At 44.7% G+C, this 19,313-nt stretch overlaps 1 protein-coding gene across 1 annotated transcript in view; it reads left to right on the plus strand.

Moving 5' to 3' along the window:
* Nucleotides 1-19,313, plus strand: part of LOC106591046 (sodium/hydrogen exchanger 9B2-like) — an 88,422-nt gene that overhangs the window by 54,400 nt on the left and 14,709 nt on the right. The gene's annotated exons all lie outside the window — the stretch shown is intronic.

Raw genomic sequence — 19,313 nt, forward strand, 5'->3', positions numbered from 1 at the left:
GAGCCAGTCTCAGTGGTAGACCTATAGCTGTAGAGCCAGTCTCAGTGGTAGACCTATAGCTGGTAGAGCCAGTCTCAGTGGTAGACCTATAGCTGTAGAGCCAGTCTCAGTGGTAGACCTATAGCTGTAGAGCCAGTCTCAGTGGTAGACCTATAGCTATAGAGCCAGTCTCAGTGGTAGACCTATAGCTGGTAGAGCCAGTCTCAGTGGTAGACCTATAGCTATAGAGCCAGTCTCAGTGGTAGACCCATAGCTATAGAGCCAGTCTCAGTGGTAGACCTATAGCTATAGAGCCAGTCTCAGTGGTAGACCCTATAGCTGGTAGAGCCAGTCTCAGTGGTAGACCTATAGCTATAGAGCCAGTCTCAGTGGTAGACCTATAGCTGTAGAGCCAGTCTCAGTGGTAGACCTATAGCTGGTAGAGCCAGTCTCAGTGGTAGACCTATAGCTGGTAGAGCCAGTCTCAGTGGTAGACCTATAGCTATAGAGCCAGTCTCAGTGGTAGACCTATAGCTATAGAGCCAGTCTCAGTGGTAGACCTATAGCTGGTAGAGCCAGTCTCAGTGGTAGACCTATAGCTTTAGAGCCAGTCTCAGTGGTAGACCTATAGCTATAGAGCCAGTCTCAGTGGTAGACCTATAGCTATAGAGCCAGTCTCAGTGGTAGACCTATAGCTGGTAGAGCCAGTCTCAGTGGTAGACCTATAGCTGGTAGAGCCAGTCTCAGTGGTAGACCTATAGCTATAGAGCCAGTCTCAGTGGTAGACCTATAGCTATAGAGCCAGTCTCAGTGGTAGACCTATAGCTGTAGAGCCAGTCTCAGTGGTAGACCTATAGCTGGTAGAGCCAGTCTCAGTGGTAGACCCATAGCTGTAGAGCCAGTCTCAGTGGTAGACCTATAGCTATAGAGCCAGTCTCAGTGGTAGACCTATAGCTGTAGAGCCAGTCTCAGTGGTAGACCTATAGCTATAGAGCCAGTCTCAGTGGTAGACCTATAGCTATAGAGCCAGTCTCAGTGGTAGACCCTATAGCTGTAGAGCCAGTCTCAGTGGTAGACCCTATAGCTATAGAGCCAGTCTCAGTGGTAGACCCTATAGCTATAGAGCCAGTCTCAGTGGTAGACCTATAGCTATAGAGCCAGTCTCAGTGGTAGACCTATAGCTGTAGAGCCAGTCTCAGTGGTAGACCTATAGCTGTAGAGCCAGTCTCAGTGGTAGACCTATAGCTATAGAGCCAGTCTCAGTGGTAGACCTATAGCTGTAGAGCCAGTCTCAGTGGTAGACCTATAGCTGTAGAGCCAGTCTCAGTGGTAGACCTATAGCTATAGAGCCAGTCTCAGTGGTAGACCCTATAGCTGGTAGAGCCAGTCTCAGTGGTAGACCTATAGCTATAGAGCCAGTCTCAGTGGTAGACCTATAGCTGGTAGAGCCAGTCTCAGTGGTAGACCCTATAGCTATAGAGCCAGTCTCAGTGGTAGACCTATAGCTGATAGAGCCAGTCTCAGTGGTAGACCTATAGCTGGTAGAGCCAGTCTCAGTGGTAGACCTATAGCTATAGAGCCAGTCTCAGTGGTAGACCTATAGCTGTAGAGCCAGTCTCAGTGGTAGACCTATAGCTATAGAGCCAGTCTCAGTGGTAGACCTATAGCTGTAGAGCCAGTCTCAGTGGTAGACCTATAGCTGGTAGAGCCAGTCTCAGTGGTAGACCTATAGCTATAGAGCCAGTCTCAGTGGTAGACCTATAGCTGTAGAGCCAGTCTCAGTGGTAGACCTATAGCTATAGAGCCAGTCTCAGTGGTAGACCTATAGCTATAGAGCCAGTCTCAGTGGTAGACCTATAGCTATAGAGCCAGTCTCAGTGGTAGACCTATAGCTGATAGAGCCAGTCTCAGTGGTAGACCTATAGCTATAGAGCCAGTCTCAGTGGTAGACCTATAGCTATAGAGCCAGTCTCAGTGGTAGACCTATAGCTATAGAGCCAGTCTCAGTGGTAGACCTATAGCTGGTAGAGCCAGTCTCAGTGGTAGACCTATAGCTATAGAGCCAGTCTCAGTGGTAGACCTATAGCTGATAGAGCCAGTCTCAGTGGTAGACCTATAGCTGTAGAGCCAGTCTCAGTGGTAGACCTATAGCTGGTAGAGCCAGTCTCAGTGGTAGACCTATAGCTATAGAGCCAGTCTCAGTGGTAGACCTATAGCTGTAGAGCCAGTCTCAGTGGTAGACCTATAGCTGTAGAGCCAGTCTCAGTGGTAGACCTATAGCTGGTAGAGCCAGTCTCAGTGGTAGACCTATAGCTGTAGAGCCAGTCTCAGTGGTAGACCTATAGCTGGTAGAGCCAGTCTCAGTGGTAGACCTATAGCTGTAGAGCCAGTCTCAGTGGTAGACCTATAGCTATAGAGCCAGTCTCAGTGGTAGACCTATAGCTATAGAGCCAGTCTCAGTGGTAGACCCATAGCTGGTAGAGCCAGTCTCAGTGGTAGACCTATAGCTATAGAGCCAGTCTCAGTGGTAGACCTATAGCTATAGAGCCAGTCTCAGTGGTAGACCTATAGCTGATAGAGCCAGTCTCAGTGGTAGACCTATAGCTATAGAGCCAGTCTCAGTGGTAGACCCTATAGCTATAGAGCCAGTCTCAGTGGTAGACCTATAGCTATAGAGCCAGTCTCAGTGGTAGACCTATAGCTATAGAGCCAGTCTCAGTGGTAGACCTATAGCTATAGAGCCAGTCTCAGTGGTAGACCTATAGCTATAGAGCCAGTCTCAGTGGTAGACCTATAGCTGTAGAGCCAGTCTCAGTGGTAGACCTATAGCTATAGAGCCAGTCTCAGTGGTAGACCTATAGCTATAGAGCCAGTCTCAGTGGTAGACCTATAGCTATAGAGCCAGTCTCAGTGGTAGACCTATAGCTGTAGAGCCAGTCTCAGTGGTAGACCTATAGCTGTAGAGCCAGTCTCAGTGGTAGACCTATAGCTGGTAGAGCCAGTCTCAGTGGTAGACCTATAGCTATAGAGCCAGTCTCAGTGGTAGACCTATAGCTATAGAGCCAGTCTCAGTGGTAGACCTATAGCTGGTAGAGCCAGTCTCAGTGGTAGACCTATAGCTGTAGAGCCAGTCTCAGTGGTAGACCTATAGCTATAGAGCCAGTCTCAGTGGTAGACCTATAGCTATAGAGCCAGTCTCAGTGGTAGACCTATAGCTGTAGAGCCAGTCTCAGTGGTAGACCCTATAGCTATAGAGCCAGTCTCAGTGGTAGACCTATAGCTATAGAGCCAGTCTCAGTGGTAGACCTATAGCTATAGAGCCAGTCTCAGTGGTAGACCTATAGCTATAGAGCCAGTCTCAGTGGTAGACCTATAGCTATAGAGCCAGTCTCAGTGGTAGACCTATAGCTATAGAGCCAGTCTCAGTGGTAGACCTATAGCTATAGAGCCAGTCTCAGTGGTAGACCTATAGCTATAGAGCCAGTCTCAGTGGTAGACCTATAGCTATAGAGCCAGTCTCAGTGGTAGACCTATAGCTGGTAGAGCCAGTCTCAGTGGTAGACCTATAGCTATAGAGCCAGTCTCAGTGGTAGACCTATAGCTATAGAGCCAGTCTCAGTGGTAGACCTATAGCTGGTAGAGCCAGTCTCAGTGGTAGACCTATAGCTATAGAGCCAGTCTCAGTGGTAGACCCTATAGCTGGTAGAGCCAGTCTCAGTGGTAGACCTATAGCTATAGAGCCAGTCTCAGTGGTAGACCTATAGCTATAGAGCCAGTCTCAGTGGTAGACCTATAGCTATAGAGCCAGTCTCAGTGGTAGACCTATAGCTATAGAGCCAGTCTCAGTGGTAGACCTATAGCTATAGAGCCAGTCTCAGTGGTAGACCTATAGCTGTAGAGCCAGTCTCAGTGGTAGACCTATAGCTGTAGAGCCAGTCTCAGTGGTAGACCCTATAGCTGTAGAGCCAGTCTCAGTGGTAGACCTATAGCTGTAGAGCCAGTCTCAGTGGTAGACCTATAGCTATAGAGCCAGTCTCAGTGGTAGACCTATAGCTATAGAGCCAGTCTCAGTGGTAGACCTATAGCTGGTAGAGCCAGTCTCAGTGGTAGACCTATAGCTGGTAGAGCCAGTCTCAGTGGTAGACCTATAGCTATAGAGCCAGTCTCAGTGGTAGACCTATAGCTATAGAGCCAGTCTCAGTGGTAGACCTATAGCTGTAGAGCCAGTCTCAGTGGTAGACCTATAGCTGGTAGAGCCAGTCTCAGTGGTAGACCTATAGCTGTAGAGCCAGTCTCAGTGGTAGACCTATAGCTGATAGAGCCAGTCTCAGTGGTAGACCTATAGCTGTAGAGCCAGTCTCAGTGGTAGACCTATAGCTATAGAGCCAGTCTCAGTGGTAGACCTATAGCTATAGAGCCAGTCTCAGTGGTAGACCTATAGCTATAGAGCCAGTCTCAGTGGTAGACCCTATAGCTATAGAGCCAGTCTCAGTGGTAGACCTATAGCTATAGAGCCAGTCTCAGTGGTAGACCTATAGCTGTAGAGCCAGTCTCAGTGGTAGACCTATAGCTGGTAGAGCCAGTCTCAGTGGTAGACCTATAGCTATAGAGCCAGTCTCAGTGGTAGACCTATAGCTATAGAGCCAGTCTCAGTGGTAGACCTATAGCTGATAGAGCCAGTCTCAGTGGTAGACCTATAGCTGTAGAGCCAGTCTCAGTGGTAGACCTATAGCTGGTAGAGCCAGTCTCAGTGGTAGACCTATAGCTGGTAGAGCCAGTCTCAGTGGTAGACCTATAGCTATAGAGCCAGTCTCAGTGGTAGACCTATAGCTATAGAGCCAGTCTCAGTGGTAGACCTATAGCTGGTAGAGCCAGTCTCAGTGGTAGACCTATAGCTGGTAGAGCCAGTCTCAGTGGTAGACCTATAGCTATAGAGCCAGTCTCAGTGGTAGACCTATAGCTGTAGAGCCAGTCTCAGTGGTAGACCTATAGCTGGTAGAGCCAGTCTCAGTGGTAGACCTATAGCTATAGAGCCAGTCTCAGTGGTAGACCTATAGCTATAGAGCCAGTCTCAGTGGTAGACCTATAGCTATAGAGCCAGTCTCAGTGGTAGACCTATAGCTATAGAGCCAGTCTCAGTGGTAGACCTATAGCTATAGAGCCAGTCTCAGTGGTAGACCTATAGCTGGTAGAGCCAGTCTCAGTGGTAGACCTATAGCTGTAGAGCCAGTCTCAGTGGTAGACCTATAGCTATAGAGCCAGTCTCAGTGGTAGACCTATAGCTATAGAGCCAGTCTCAGTGGTAGACCTATAGCTGTAGAGCCAGTCTCAGTGGTAGACCTATAGCTATAGAGCCAGTCTCAGTGGTAGACCTATAGCTATAGAGCCAGTCTCAGTGGTAGACCTATAGCTGGTAGAGCCAGTCTCAGTGGTAGACCTATAGCTGTAGAGCCAGTCTCAGTGGTAGACCTATAGCTATAGAGCCAGTCTCAGTGGTAGACCTATAGCTGGTAGAGCCAGTCTCAGTGGTAGACCTATAGCTGTAGAGCCAGTCTCAGTGGTAGACCTATAGCTATAGAGCCAGTCTCAGTGGTAGACCTATAGCTGGTAGAGCCAGTCTCAGTGGTAGACCTATAGCTGTAGAGCCAGTCTCAGTGGTAGACCTATAGCTATAGAGCCAGTCTCAGTGGTAGACCCATAGCTATAGAGCCAGTCTCAGTGGTAGACCTATAGCTGTAGAGCCAGTCTCAGTGGTAGACCTATAGCTGTAGAGCCAGTCTCAGTGGTAGACCCTATAGCTATAGAGCCAGTCTCAGTGGTAGACCTATAGCTGTAGAGCCAGTCTCAGTGGTAGACCTATAGCTGATAGAGCCAGTCTCAGTGGTAGACCTATAGCTATAGAGCCAGTCTCAGTGGTAGACCTATAGCTGGTAGAGCCAGTCTCAGTGGTAGACCTATAGCTATAGAGCCAGTCTCAGTGGTAGACCCTATAGCTATAGAGCCAGTCTCAGTGGTAGACCTATAGCTGTAGAGCCAGTCTCAGTGGTAGACCTATAGCTGGTAGAGCCAGTCTCAGTGGTAGACCTATAGCTATAGAGCCAGTCTCAGTGGTAGACCTATAGCTATAGAGCCAGTCTCAGTGGTAGACCTATAGCTGGTAGAGCCAGTCTCAGTGGTAGACCTATAGCTGTAGAGCCAGTCTCAGTGGTAGACCTATAGCTATAGAGCCAGTCTCAGTGGTAGACCTATAGCTGGTAGAGCCAGTCTCAGTGGTAGACCTATAGCTATAGAGCCAGTCTCAGTGGTAGACCTATAGCTATAGAGCCAGTCTCAGTGGTAGACCTATAGCTATAGAGCCAGTCTCAGTGGTAGACCTATAGCTATAGAGCCAGTCTCAGTGGTAGACCTATAGCTATAGAGCCAGTCTCAGTGGTAGACCTATAGCTATAGAGCCAGTCTCAGTGGTAGACCTATAGCTGGTAGAGCCAGTCTCATTGGTCGACCTATAGCTGGTAGAGCCAGTCTCTGTGGTAGACCTATAGCTATAGAGCCAGTCTCAGTGGTAGACCTATAGCTGGTAGAGCCAGTCTCAGTGGTAGACCTATAGCTATAGAGCCAGTCTCAGTGGTAGACATATAGCTGGTAGAGCCAGTCTCAGTGGTAGACCTATAGCTGGTAGAGCAAGTCTCAGTGGTAGACCTATAGCTGGTAGAGCCAGTCTCAGTGGTAGACCTATAGCTATAGAGCCAGTCTCAGTGGTAGACCTATAGCTATAGAGCCAGTCTCAGTGGTAGACCTATAGCTGGTAGAGCCAGTCTCAGTGGTAGACCTATAGCTGGTAGAGCCAGTCTCAGTGGTAGACCTATAGCTGGTAGAGCCAGTCTCAGTGGTAGACCATAGCTGTAGAGCCAGTCTCAGTGGTAGACCTATAGCTGGTAGAGCCAGTCTCAGTGGTAGACCTATAGCTATAGAGCCAGTCTCAGTGGTAGACCTATAGCTGGTAGAGCCAGTCTCAGTGGTAGACCTATAGCTATAGAGCCAGTCTCAGTGGTAGACCTATAGCTATAGAGCCAGTCTCAGTGGTAGACCTATAGCTATAGAGCCAGTCTCAGTGGTAGACCTATAGCTGGTAGAGCCAGTCTCAGTGGTCGACCTATAGCTGGTAGAGCCAGTCTCAGTGGTAGACCTATAGCTATAGAGCCAGTCTCAGTGGTAGACCTATAGCTGGTAGAGCCAGTCTCAGTGGTAGACCTATAGCTGTAGAGCCAGTCTCAGTGGTAGACCTATAGCTGATAGAGCCAGTCTCAGTGGTAGACCTATAGCTGGTAGAGCCAGTCTCAGTGGTAGACCTATAGCTGGTAGAGCCAGTCTCAGTGGTAGACCTATAGCTGGTAGAGCCAGTCTCAGTGGTAGACCTATAGCTGATAGAGCCAGTCTCAGTGGTAGACCTATAGCTGGTAGAGCCAGTCTCAGTGGTAGACCTATAGCTATAGAGCCAGTCTCAGTGGTAGACCTATAGCTGGTAGAGCCAGTCTCAGTGGTAGACCTATAGCTATAGAGCCAGTCTCAGTGGTAGACCTATAGCTGGTAGAGCTAGTCTCAGTGGTAGACCTATAGCTATAGAGCCAGTCTCAGTGGTAGACCTATAGCTGGTAGAGCCAGTCTCAGTGGTAGACCTATAGCTATAGAGCCAGTCTCAGTGGTAGACCTATAGCTGATAGAGCCAGTCTCAGTGGTAGACCTATAGCTGATAGAGCCAGTCTCAGTGGTAGACCTATAGCTGGTAGAGCCAGTCTCAGTGGTAGACCTATAGCTATAGAGCCAGTCTCAGTGGTAGACCTATAGCTGGTAGAGCCAGTCTCAGTGGTAGACCTATAGCTGGTAGAGCCAGTCTCAGTGGTAGACCTATAGCTATAGAGCCAGTCTCAGTGGTAGACCTATAGCTGTAGAGCCAGTCTCAGTGGTAGACCTATAGCTGGTAGAGCCAGTCTCAGTGGTAGACCTATAGCTGGTAGAGCCAGTCTCAGTGGTAGACCTATAGCTGGTAGAGCCAGTCTCAGTGGTAGACCTATAGCTATAGAGCCAGTCTCAGTGGTAGACCTATAGCTATAGAGCCAGTCTCAGTGGTAGACCTATAGCTATAGAGCCAGTCTCAGTGGTAGACCTATAGCTATAGAGCCAGTCTCAGTGGTAGACCTATAGCTGATAGAGCCAGTCTCAGTGGTAGACCTATAGCTGGTAGAGCCAGTCTCAGTGGTAGACCTATAGCTGGTAGAGCCAGTCTCAGTGGTAGACCTATAGCTATAGAGCCAGTCTCAGTGGTAGACCTATAGCTATAGAGCCAGTCTCAGTGGTAGACCTATAGCTGGTAGAGCCAGTCTCAGTGGTAGACCTATAGCTATAGAGCCAGTCTCAGTGGTAGACCTATAGCTATAGAGCCAGTCTCAGTGGTAGACCTATAGCTGGTAGAGCCAGTCTCAGTGGTCGACCTATAGATGGTAGAGCCAGTCTCAGTGGTAGACCTATAGCTATAGAGCCAGTCTCAGTGGTAGACCTATAGCTGGTAGAGCCAGTCTCAGTGGTAGACCTATAGCTATAGAGCCAGTCTCAGTGGTAGACCTATAGCTGGTAGAGCCAGTCTCAGTGGTAGACCTATAGCTGGTAGAGCCAGTCTCAGTGGTAGACCTATAGCTGGTAGAGCCAGTCTCAGTGGTAGACCTATAGCTATAGAGCCAGTCTCAGTGGTAGACCTATAGCTATAGAGCCAGTCTCAGTGGTAGACCTATAGCTGGTAGAGCCAGTCTCCGTGGTAGACCTATAGCTGGTAGAGCCAGTCTCAGTGGTAGACCTATAGCTATAGAGCCAGTCTCAGTGGTAGACCTATAGCTATAGAGCCAGTCTCAGTGGTAGACCTATAGCTGGTAGAGCCAGTCTCAGTGGTAGACCTATAGCTATAGAGCCAGTCTCAGTGGTAGACCTATAGCTATAGAGCCAGTCTCAGTGGTAGACCTATAGCTATAGAGCCAGTCTCAGTGGTAGACCTATAGCTGGTAGAGCCAGTCTCAGTGGTAGACCTATAGCTGGTAGAGCCAGTCTCAGTGGTAGACCTATAGCTATAGAGCCAGTCTCAGTGGTAGACCTATAGCTATAGAGCCAGTCTCAGCGGTAGACCTATAGCTGGTAGAGCCAGTCTCAGTGGTAGACCTATAGCTATAGAGCCAGTCTCAGTGGTAGACCTATAGCTATAGAGCCAGTCTCAGTGGTAGACCTATAGCTATAGAGCCAGTCTCAGTGGTAGACCTATAGCTATAGAGCCAGTCTCAGTGGTAGACCTATAGCTATAGAGCCAGTCTCAGTGGTAGACCTATAGCTATAGAGCCAGTCTCAGTGGTAGACCTATAGCTGGTAGAGCCAGTCTCAGTGGTAGACCTATAGCTATAGAGCCAGTCTCAGTGGTAGACCTATAGCGGGTAGAGCTAGTCTCAGTGGTAGACCTATAGCTATAGAGCCAGTCTCAGTGGTAGACCTATAGCTGGTAGAGCCAGTCTCAGTGGTAGACCTATAGCTATAGAGCCAGTCTCAGTGGTAGACCTATAGCTATAGAGCCAGTCTCAGTGGTAGACCTATAGCTATAGAGCCAGTCTCAGTGGTAGACCTATAGCTGGTAGAGCCAATCTCAGTGGTAGACCTATAGCTATAGAGCCAGTCTCAGTGGTAGACCTATAGCTGGTAGAGCCAGTCTCAGTGGTAGACCTATAGCTGGTAGAGCCAGTCTCAGTGGTAGACCTATAGCTGGTAGAGCCAGTCTCAGTGGTAGACCTATAGCTATAGAGCCAGTCTCAGTGGTAGACCTATAGCTGGTAGAGCCAGTCTCAGTGGTAGACCTATAGCTGGTAGAGCCAGTCTCAGTGGTAGACCTATAGCTATAGAGCCAGTCTCAGTGGTAGACCTATAGCTATAGAGCCAGTCTCAGTGGTAGACCTATAGCTGGTAGAGCCAGTCTCAGTGGTAGACCTATAGCTGGTAGAGCCAGTCTCAGTGGTAGACCCTATAGCTGGTAGAGCCAGTCTCAGTGGTAGACCTATAGCTATAGAGCCAGTCTCAGTGGTAGACCTATAGCTATAGAGCCAGTCTCAGTGGTAGACCCTATAGCTATAGAGCCAGTCTCAGTGGTAGACCTATAGCTATAGAGCCAGTCTCAGTGGTAGACCTATAGCTATAGAGCCAGTCTCAGTGGTAAACCTATAGCTGGTAGAGCCAGTCTCAGTGGTAGACCTATAGCTGGTAGAGCCAGTCTCAGTGGTAGACCTATAGCTATAGAGCCAGTCTCAGTGGTAGACCTATAGCTATAGAGCCAGTCTCAGTGGTAGACCTATAGCTGGTAGAGCCAGTCTCAGTGGTAGACCTATAGCTATAGAGCCAGTCTCAGTGGTAGACCTATAGCTATAGAGCCAGTCTCAGTGGTAGACCTATAGCTGGTAGAGCCAGTCTCAGTGGTAGACCTATAGCTGGTAGAGCCAGTCTCAGTGGTAGACCTATAGCTGGTAGAGCCAGTCTCAGTGGTAGACCTATAGCTATAGAGCCAGTCTCAGTGGTAGACCTATAGCTATAGAGCCAGTCTCAGTGGTAGACCTATAGCTGGTAGAGCCAGTCTCAGTGGTAGACCTATAGCTATAGAGCCAGTCTCAGTGGTAGACCTATAGCTGGTAGAGCCAGTCTCAGTGGTAGACCTATAGCTATAGAGCCAGTCTCAGTGGTAGACCTATAGCTATAGAGCCAGTCTCAGTGGTAGACCTATAGCTATAGAGCCAGTCTCAGTGGTAGACCTATAGCTATAGAGCCAGTCTCAGTGGTAGACCTATAGCTGGTAGAGCCAGTCTCAGTGGTAGACCTATAGCTATAGAGCCAGTCTCAGTGGTAGACCTATAGCTGGTAGAGCCAGTCTCCGTGGTAGACCTATAGCTGGTAGAGCCAGTCTCAGTGGTAGACCTATAGCTGGTAGAGCCAGTCTCAGTGGTAGACCTATAGCTATAGAGCCAGTCTCAGTGGTAGACCTATAGCTATAGAGCCAGTCTCAGTGGTAGACCTATAGCTATAGAGCCAGTCTCAGTGGTAGACCTATAGCTATAGAGCCAGTCTCAGTGGTAGACCTATAGCTATAGAGCCAGTCTCAGTGGTAGACCTATAGCTATAGAGCCAGTCTCAGTGGTAGACCTATAGCTATAGAGCCAGTCTCAGTGGTAGACCAATAGCTATAGAGCCAGTCTCAGTGGTAGACCTATAGCTGGTAGAGCCAGTCTCAGTGGTAGACCTATAGCTGGTAGAACAAGGTATTGTGCTAATTTGACATTTCAATTTAGAATTTGGTAACATTGAAGTCTGTGATTAAATGTAATATGTTTTTCCAATAATTAGTGCAAGTATTTTGATTAGAGATTTCTATTTGTTTTTTAAATAAAAAAATTATAGCAAAATGGCTGAATTTAACTGGTGCTTTTGGGCACTAATAGGTCTCTCTGTGTTGAGGTCCATCAAAAAGCCTTTGTTAAATAATATTCTGGATCACAGTATGTTAGGTGAGTCCAGAATTTGGTGGCTATTTACCAAGGGGGAATATTCCAAGTACTGCCCTACAGTCTAGGTTTGGGGGCATTTGTCTTCACACCTAGAATACTTTTTTTTCTTCTAGGTGTAAAATGGTGCTTTTTATCCCATGATGTACACTCACTGGACAGTTTATTAGGTACACAAATGTAGTACAGGTTTGAACCCCCCCCCTTTGCCTCCAGAACAGCTTGAATTCTTTGGCGCGTGGATTCTAGAAGGTGTCGGGAACGTTCCACAGGGATGTTGGTCCATGCTGACACGAAGGGATAATGCAGTTGCTACAGATTGGACGGTGGTACATTAGCTATTGGCTTTGATCACCATCAATGTTTAGACCTGCCGTGGCGTTCAATCGTTGCTCAACTGGTATCAAGGGACCTAATGTGTGCCGTGGAAAACACCAGGCAGGATGGGTAGATGGACTCATGCCATAAAAATCCTAGACACCGTACGTGCGTGAAAAGCCCAGGATAATGTTCAGTGGTAATGGATGTGGCTCGCCTAGCACCGACCGATTATTCCACGGCTCAGTCACCTCGTTTTGTCCATTCTAACGTTCCATAGAACAGTAGCTGAATGTCTCGATGCCTGTCTGCCTGCTATGTATAGCAAGCCACGGCCACGTGACTCACTGTAGGAGCGATCCATTTTTCGTGAACGGGGCGGTGTACCTAATAAACTGGCTAGGAGGTTGTCACGCTTGTCGTTGGAAATGGAGGACCAAAACGCAGCAGGTTTGCTCATCTTCCTCTTTTAATAAATACAAAATGAACACCAAAATAACAAAGAACGAACAATCGACAAAAAACTGTCTGGTACGGCACAAAACAATCCCCCACACACACAAACACACCCTAATATATGGGACTCTCAATCAAAGGCAGATAGACAACACCTGCCTTCAATTGAGAGTCCCAACCCCAATTAACCAAACATAGAAACACACACACTAGACTAACCATAGAATTAACTAAACATAAACCAAAACCCCGGAATACTTAAATCAAACACCCTTTACACAAACACACCACCCCGAACCACATAAAACAAATACCCTCTGCCACGTCCTGACCAAACTACAATACTAATTAACCTTTATACTGGCCAGGACGTGACAGAGGTGTATATTTGAAATTCCCTGCCATTTAAGAAGGTTTTTGGAGTTGTCAGAGTCAAATAATTTAAGACAATTTGTGATTGATGGGTTCAATTTCTACAGGATCTTAGGGGCCAGCACAGAAATGTTTTTTTTTTAAATGAATTGTATGAAATGTATGCATTCACTACTGTAAGTCGCTCTGGATAAGAGCGTCTGCTAAAATGACTAAAATGGAAATGTAGTTGCGAAATATGATCTGATCTGCGTACATTATCTGTAAAGCTGTGTTTACACAGGCAGACCAATTCAGATTTTTTTTTGTTTGTTGGACCAATCAGATCAGCTCTGGGGAGAAAAAAAAAGGTCTCGATGTGAACAGACCTGATGTGATTGGTCGAATAGAAATGAAAAATACCACAGCCTTAAGAGACTTTACGGCAAACCGCCACCGATGAGTTTATCGTCTGACCTGAAGAATGTACGGATGGTTTGGTTGGTGTGTTAAGAAGGTTGTTTCTGTAGAGGTTTGGTGAAATGGTATTTACTTTCCTAAGATCTAAACTTTATCTGAAGAGATTATTACTTTGTGTTTTTTTTTCCTTCATGTTCTAGCAGGCTTTGTTGTAGCTCCTGTTCTGTTGGGGAGATTATACAAAAACACAATACAAAACACTGAGAACACAGGCTCTTTCCATCCCTTACTGATGTTCACTTGTTAAATCCACTTCAATCAGTGTAGATGAAGGTGGAGGAGACGGGTTAAAGAAGGAATTTTAAAGCTTTGAGACAATTGAGACGTGGATTGTGTTTGTGTGCCATTCAGAGGGTGAACGGGAAAGACAAAAGATTGAAGAGTCTTTGAACGGGGGTATGGTAGTAGGTGCCAGGTGCTCCGGTTTGTGTCAAGAACTGCAACGCTGCTGGGTTTTTCACGCTCGACAGTTTCCTGTGTGTACCAAGAATGGTCCACCACCCAAAGGACATCCAGCCAACTGGACACAACTGTGGGAAGCATTGGAGTCAACATGGACCAGCATCCCTGGAGTCAACATGGGGCCAGCATCCCTGGAGTCAACATGGGCCAGCATCCCTGGAGTCAACATGGGCCAGCTTCCCTGGAGTCAACATGGGCCAGCATCCCTGGAGTCAACATGGGCCAGCAACCCTGGTGTCAACATGGGCCAGCATCCCTGGAGTCAACATGGACCAGCATCCCTGGAGTCAACATGGGCCAGCATCCCTAGAGTCAACATGGGCCAGCATCCCTGGAGTCAACATGGGCCAGCATCCCTGGAGTCAACATGGACCAGCATGCCTGGAGTCAACATGGGCCAGCATCCCTGTGGAACGATTTCAACACCTTGTAGAGTCCATGACCCGATGAATTGAAGCTGTTCTGAGGTGCAACTCAATATTAGGAAGTTGTTCTCAGTGTAAAATAAACTATATTTCTTTGTCTTCTGGTCCAAGATATTTGTTGACATTCAAATTAATTATATTAATTTATGAATTAATCAAATTAATAATATCATAGGCCTTGCCTGCTATACCGCTTTAAAGGAGCTTTAATAACATACCTTCATGCCATGAACATTAGGAACACCTTCTTAATATTGACTTGCCCTTTTGAACAGCCCCCACCCCCCAAAAGAACAGCAGCGATGACTCAAACCTACTACCATACGCTAACGGACTTACCACTCAGCCTCAGGCCTCACATCATCTATGGGCCTCATGAGATGGGCCCGATACATAGATAATTACAGAATCAAAATATATCTGTTTAAGCTAGAGATATCTGGGAGGTTTCTCATGGAAACAAATATTAGCTTTTTGGTTTTAATTTAAGGTTAGGGTGAGGCATGAGCTTAGCAGTGTTTCTTGTCCATTTATATTTGGTTGGGATGGAGGGTAGAGTTTATTACTGGTTTTAAGCATAGGGATATGGGTTTATTACTGGTTTTAAACATAGGGATGGGGTTTATTACTGGTTTTAAACATAGGGATGGGGGTTTATTACTGGTTTTAAACATAGGGATGGGGTTTATTACTGGTTTTAAACATAGGGATGGGGTTTATTACTGGTTTTAAACATAGGGATGGGGGTTTATTACTGGTTTTAAACATAGGGATGGGGTTTATTACTGGTTTTAAACATAGGGATGGGGTTTATTACTGGTTTTAAACATAGGGATGGGGTTTATTACTGGTTTTAAACATAGGGATGGGGTTTATTACTGGTTTTAAACATAGGGATGGGGTTTATTACTGGTTTTAAACATAGGGATGGGGTTTATTACTGGTTTTAAACATAGGGATGGGGTTTATTACTGGTTTTAAACATAGGGATGGGGTTTATTACTGGTTTTAAACATAGGGATGGGGTTTATTACTGGTTTTAAACATAGGGATGGGGGTTTATTACTGGTTTTAAACATAGGGATGGGGGTTTATTACTGGTTTTAAACATAGGGATGGGGTTTATTACTGGTTTTAAACATAGGGATGGGGTTTATTACTGGTTTTAAACATAGGGATGGGGGTTTATTACTGGTCTTAAACATAGGGATGGGGGTTTATTACTGGTTTTAAACATAGGGATGGGGTTTATTACTGGTTTTAAACATAGGGATGGGGTTTATTACTGGTTTTAAACATAGGGATGGGGTTTATTACTGGTTTTAAACATAGGGATGGGGTTTATTACTGGTTTTAAACATAGGGATGGGGTTTATTACTGGTTTTAAACATAGGGATGGGGGTTTATTACTGGTTTTAAACATAGGGATGGGGTTTATTACTGGTTTTAAACATAGGGATGGGGTTTATTACTGGTTTTAAACATAGGGATGGGGGTTTATTACTGGTTTTAAACATAGGGATGGGGTTTATTACTGGTTTTAAACATAGGGATGGGGGTTTATTACTGGTTTTAAACATAGGGATGGGGTTTATTACTGGTTTTAAACATAGGGATGGGGTTTATTACTGGTTTTAAACATAGGGATGGGGGTTTATTACTGGTTTTAAACATAGGGATGGGGGTTTATTACTGGTTTTAAACATAGGGATGGGGGTTTATTACTGGTTTTAAACATAGGGATGGGGGGTTTATTACTGGTTTTAAACATAGGGATGGGGTTTATTACTGGTTTTAAACATAGGGATGGGGTTTATTACTGGTTTTAAACATAGGGATGGGGGTTTATTACTGGTTTTAAACATAGGGATGGGGTTTATTACTGGTTTTAAACATAGGGATGGGGTTTATTACTGGTTTTAAACATAGGGATGGGGTTTATTACTGGTTTTAAACATAGGGATGGGGGTTTATTACTGGTTTTAAACATAGGGATGGGGTTTATTACTGGTTTTAAACATAGGGATGGGGGTTTATTACTGGTTTTAAACATAGGGATGGGGTTTATTACTGGTTTTAAACATAGGGATGGGGTTTATTACTGGTTTTAAACATAGGGATGGGGTTTATTACTGGTTTTAAACATAGGGATGGGGTTTATTACTGGTTTTAAACATAGGGATGGGGTTTATTACTGGTTTTAAACATAGGGATGGGGGTTTATTACTGGTTTTAAACATAGGGATGGGGTTTATTACTGGTTTTAAACATAGGGATGGGGTTTATTACTGGTTTTAAACATAGGGATGGGGGTTTATTACTGGTTTTAAACATAGGGATGGGGTTTATTACTGGTTTTAAACATAGGGATGGGGTTTATTACTGGTTTTAAACATAGGGATGGGGTTTATTACTGGTTTTAAACATAGGGATGGGGTTTATTACTGGTTTTAAACATAGGGATGGGGGTTTATTACTGGTTTTAAACATAGGGATGGGGTTTATTACTGGTTTTAAACATAGGGATGGGGTTTATTACTGGTTTTAAACATAGGGATGGGGGTTTATTACTGGTTTTAAACATAGGGATGGGGTTTATTACTGGTTTTAAACATAGGGATGGGGTTTATTACTGGTTTTAAACATAGGGATGGGGTTTATTACTGGTTTTAAACATAGGGATGGGGTTTATTACTGGTTTTAAACATAGGGATGGGGTTTATTACTGGTTTTAAACATAGGGATGGGGTTTATTACTGGTTTTAAACATAGGGATGGGGGTTTATTACTGGTTTTAAACATAGGGATGGGGGTTTATTACTGGTTTTAAACATAGGGATGGGGGTTTATTACTGGTTTTAAACATAGGGATGGGGGTTTATTACTGGTTTTAAACATAGGGATGGGGTTTATTACTGGTTTTAAACATAGGGATGGGGGTTTATTACTGGTTTTAAACATAGGGATGGGGTTTATTACTGGTTTTAAACATAGGGATGGGGTTTATTACTGGTTTTAAACATAGGGATGGGGGGAGTTTATTACTGGTTTTAAACATAGGGATGGGGTTTATTACTGGTTTTAAACATAGGGATGGGGTTTATTACTGGTTTTAAACATAGGGATGGGGGTTTATTACTGGTTTTAAACATAGGGATGGGGGTTTATTACTGGTTTTAAACATAGGGATGGGGTTTATTACTGGTTTTAAACATAGGGATGGGGTTTATTACTGGTTTTAAACATAGGGATGGGGTTTATTACTGGTTTTAAACATAGGGATGGGGGTTTATTACTGGTTTTAAACATAGGGATGGGGTTTATTACTGGTTTTAAACATAGGGATGGGGTTTATTACTGGTTTTAAACATAGGGATGGGGGTTTATTACTGGTTTTAAACATAGGGATGGGGGTTTATTACTGGTTTTAAACATAGGGATGGGGTTTATTACTGGTTTTAAACATAGGGATGGGGTTTATTACTGGTTTTAAACATAGGGATGGGGTTTATTACTGGTTTTAAACATAGGGATGGGGGTTTATTACTGGTTTTAAACATAGGGATGGGGTTTATTACTGGTTTTAAACATAGGGATGGGGGTTTATTACTGGTTTTAAACATAGGGATGGGGGTTTATTACTGGTTTTAAACATAGGGATGGGGTTTATTACTGGTTTTAAACATAGGGATGGGGTTTATTACTGGTTTTAAACATAGGGATGGGGTTTATTACTGGTTTTAAACATAGGGATGGGGTTTATTACTGGTTTTAAACATAGGGATGGGGGTTTATTACTGGTTTTAAACATAGGGATGGGGTTTATTACTGGTTTTAAACATAGGGATGGGGGTTTATTACTGGTTTTAAACATAGGGATGGGGTTTATTACTGGTTTTAAACATAGGGATGGGGTTTATTACTGGTTTTAAACATAGGGATGGGGTTTATTACTGGTTTTAAACATAGGGATGGGGTTTATTACTGGTTTTAAACATAGGGATGGGGGTTTATTACTGGTTTTAAACATAGGGATGGGGTTTATTACTGGTTTTAAACATAGGGATGGGGTTTATTACTGGTTTTAAACATAGGGATGGGGTTTATTACTGGTTTTAAACATAGGGATGGGGTTTATTACTGGTTTTAAACATAGGGATGGGGGTTTATTACTGGTTTTAAACATAGGGATGGGGTTTATTACTGGTTTTAAACATAGGGATGGGGGTTTATTACTGGTTTTAAACATAGGGATGGGGTTTATTACTGGTTTTAAACATAGGGATGGGGTTTATTACTGGTTTTAAACATAGGGATGGGGTTTATTACTGGTTTTAAACATAGGGATGGGGTTTATTACTGGTTTTAAACATAGGGATGGGGGTTTATTACTGGTTTTAAACATAGGGATGGGGTTTATTACTGGTTTTAAACATAGGGATGGGGGTTTATTACTGGTTTTAAACATAGGGATGGGGTTTATTACTGGTTTTAAACATAGGGATGGGGGTTTATTACTGGTTTTAAACATAGGGATGGGGTTTATTACTGGTTTTAAACATAGGGATGGGGGTTTATTACTGGTTTTAAACATAGGGATGGGGGTTTATTACTGGTTTTAAACATAGGGATGGGGTTTATTACTGGTTTTAAACATAGGGATGGGGTTTATTACTGGTTTTAAACATAGGGATGGGGTTTATTACTGGTTTTAAACATAGGGATGGGGGTTTATTACTGGTTTTAAACATAGGGATGGGGTTTATTACTGGTTTTAAACATAGGGATGGGGGTTTATTACTGGTTTTAAACATAGGGATGGGGTTTATTACTGGTTTTAAACATAGGGATGGGGGGAGTTTATTACTGGTTTTAAACATAGGGATGGGGTTTATTACTGGTTTTAAACATAGGGATGGGGTTTATTACTGGTTTTAAATATAGGGATGGGGTTTATTACTGGTTTTAAACATAGTGATGGGGTTTATTACTGGTTTTAAACATAGGGATGGGGGTTTATTACTGGTTTTAAACATAGGGATGGGGGTTTATTACTGGTTTTAAACATAGGGATGGGGGTTTATTACTGGTTTTAAACATAGGGATGGGGTTTATTACTGGTTTTAAACATAGGGATGGGGTTTATTACTGGTTTTAAACATAGGGATGGGGTTTATTACTGGTTTTAAACATAGGGATGGGGTTTATTACTGGTTTTAAATATAGGGATGGGGTTTATTACTGGTTTTAAACATAGTGATGGGGTTT

The sequence above is a fragment of the Salmo salar genome, chromosome ssa07, assembly GCF_905237065.1.
Source record: "Salmo salar chromosome ssa07, Ssal_v3.1, whole genome shotgun sequence".
Taxonomy (NCBI): domain Eukaryota; kingdom Metazoa; phylum Chordata; class Actinopteri; order Salmoniformes; family Salmonidae; genus Salmo; species Salmo salar.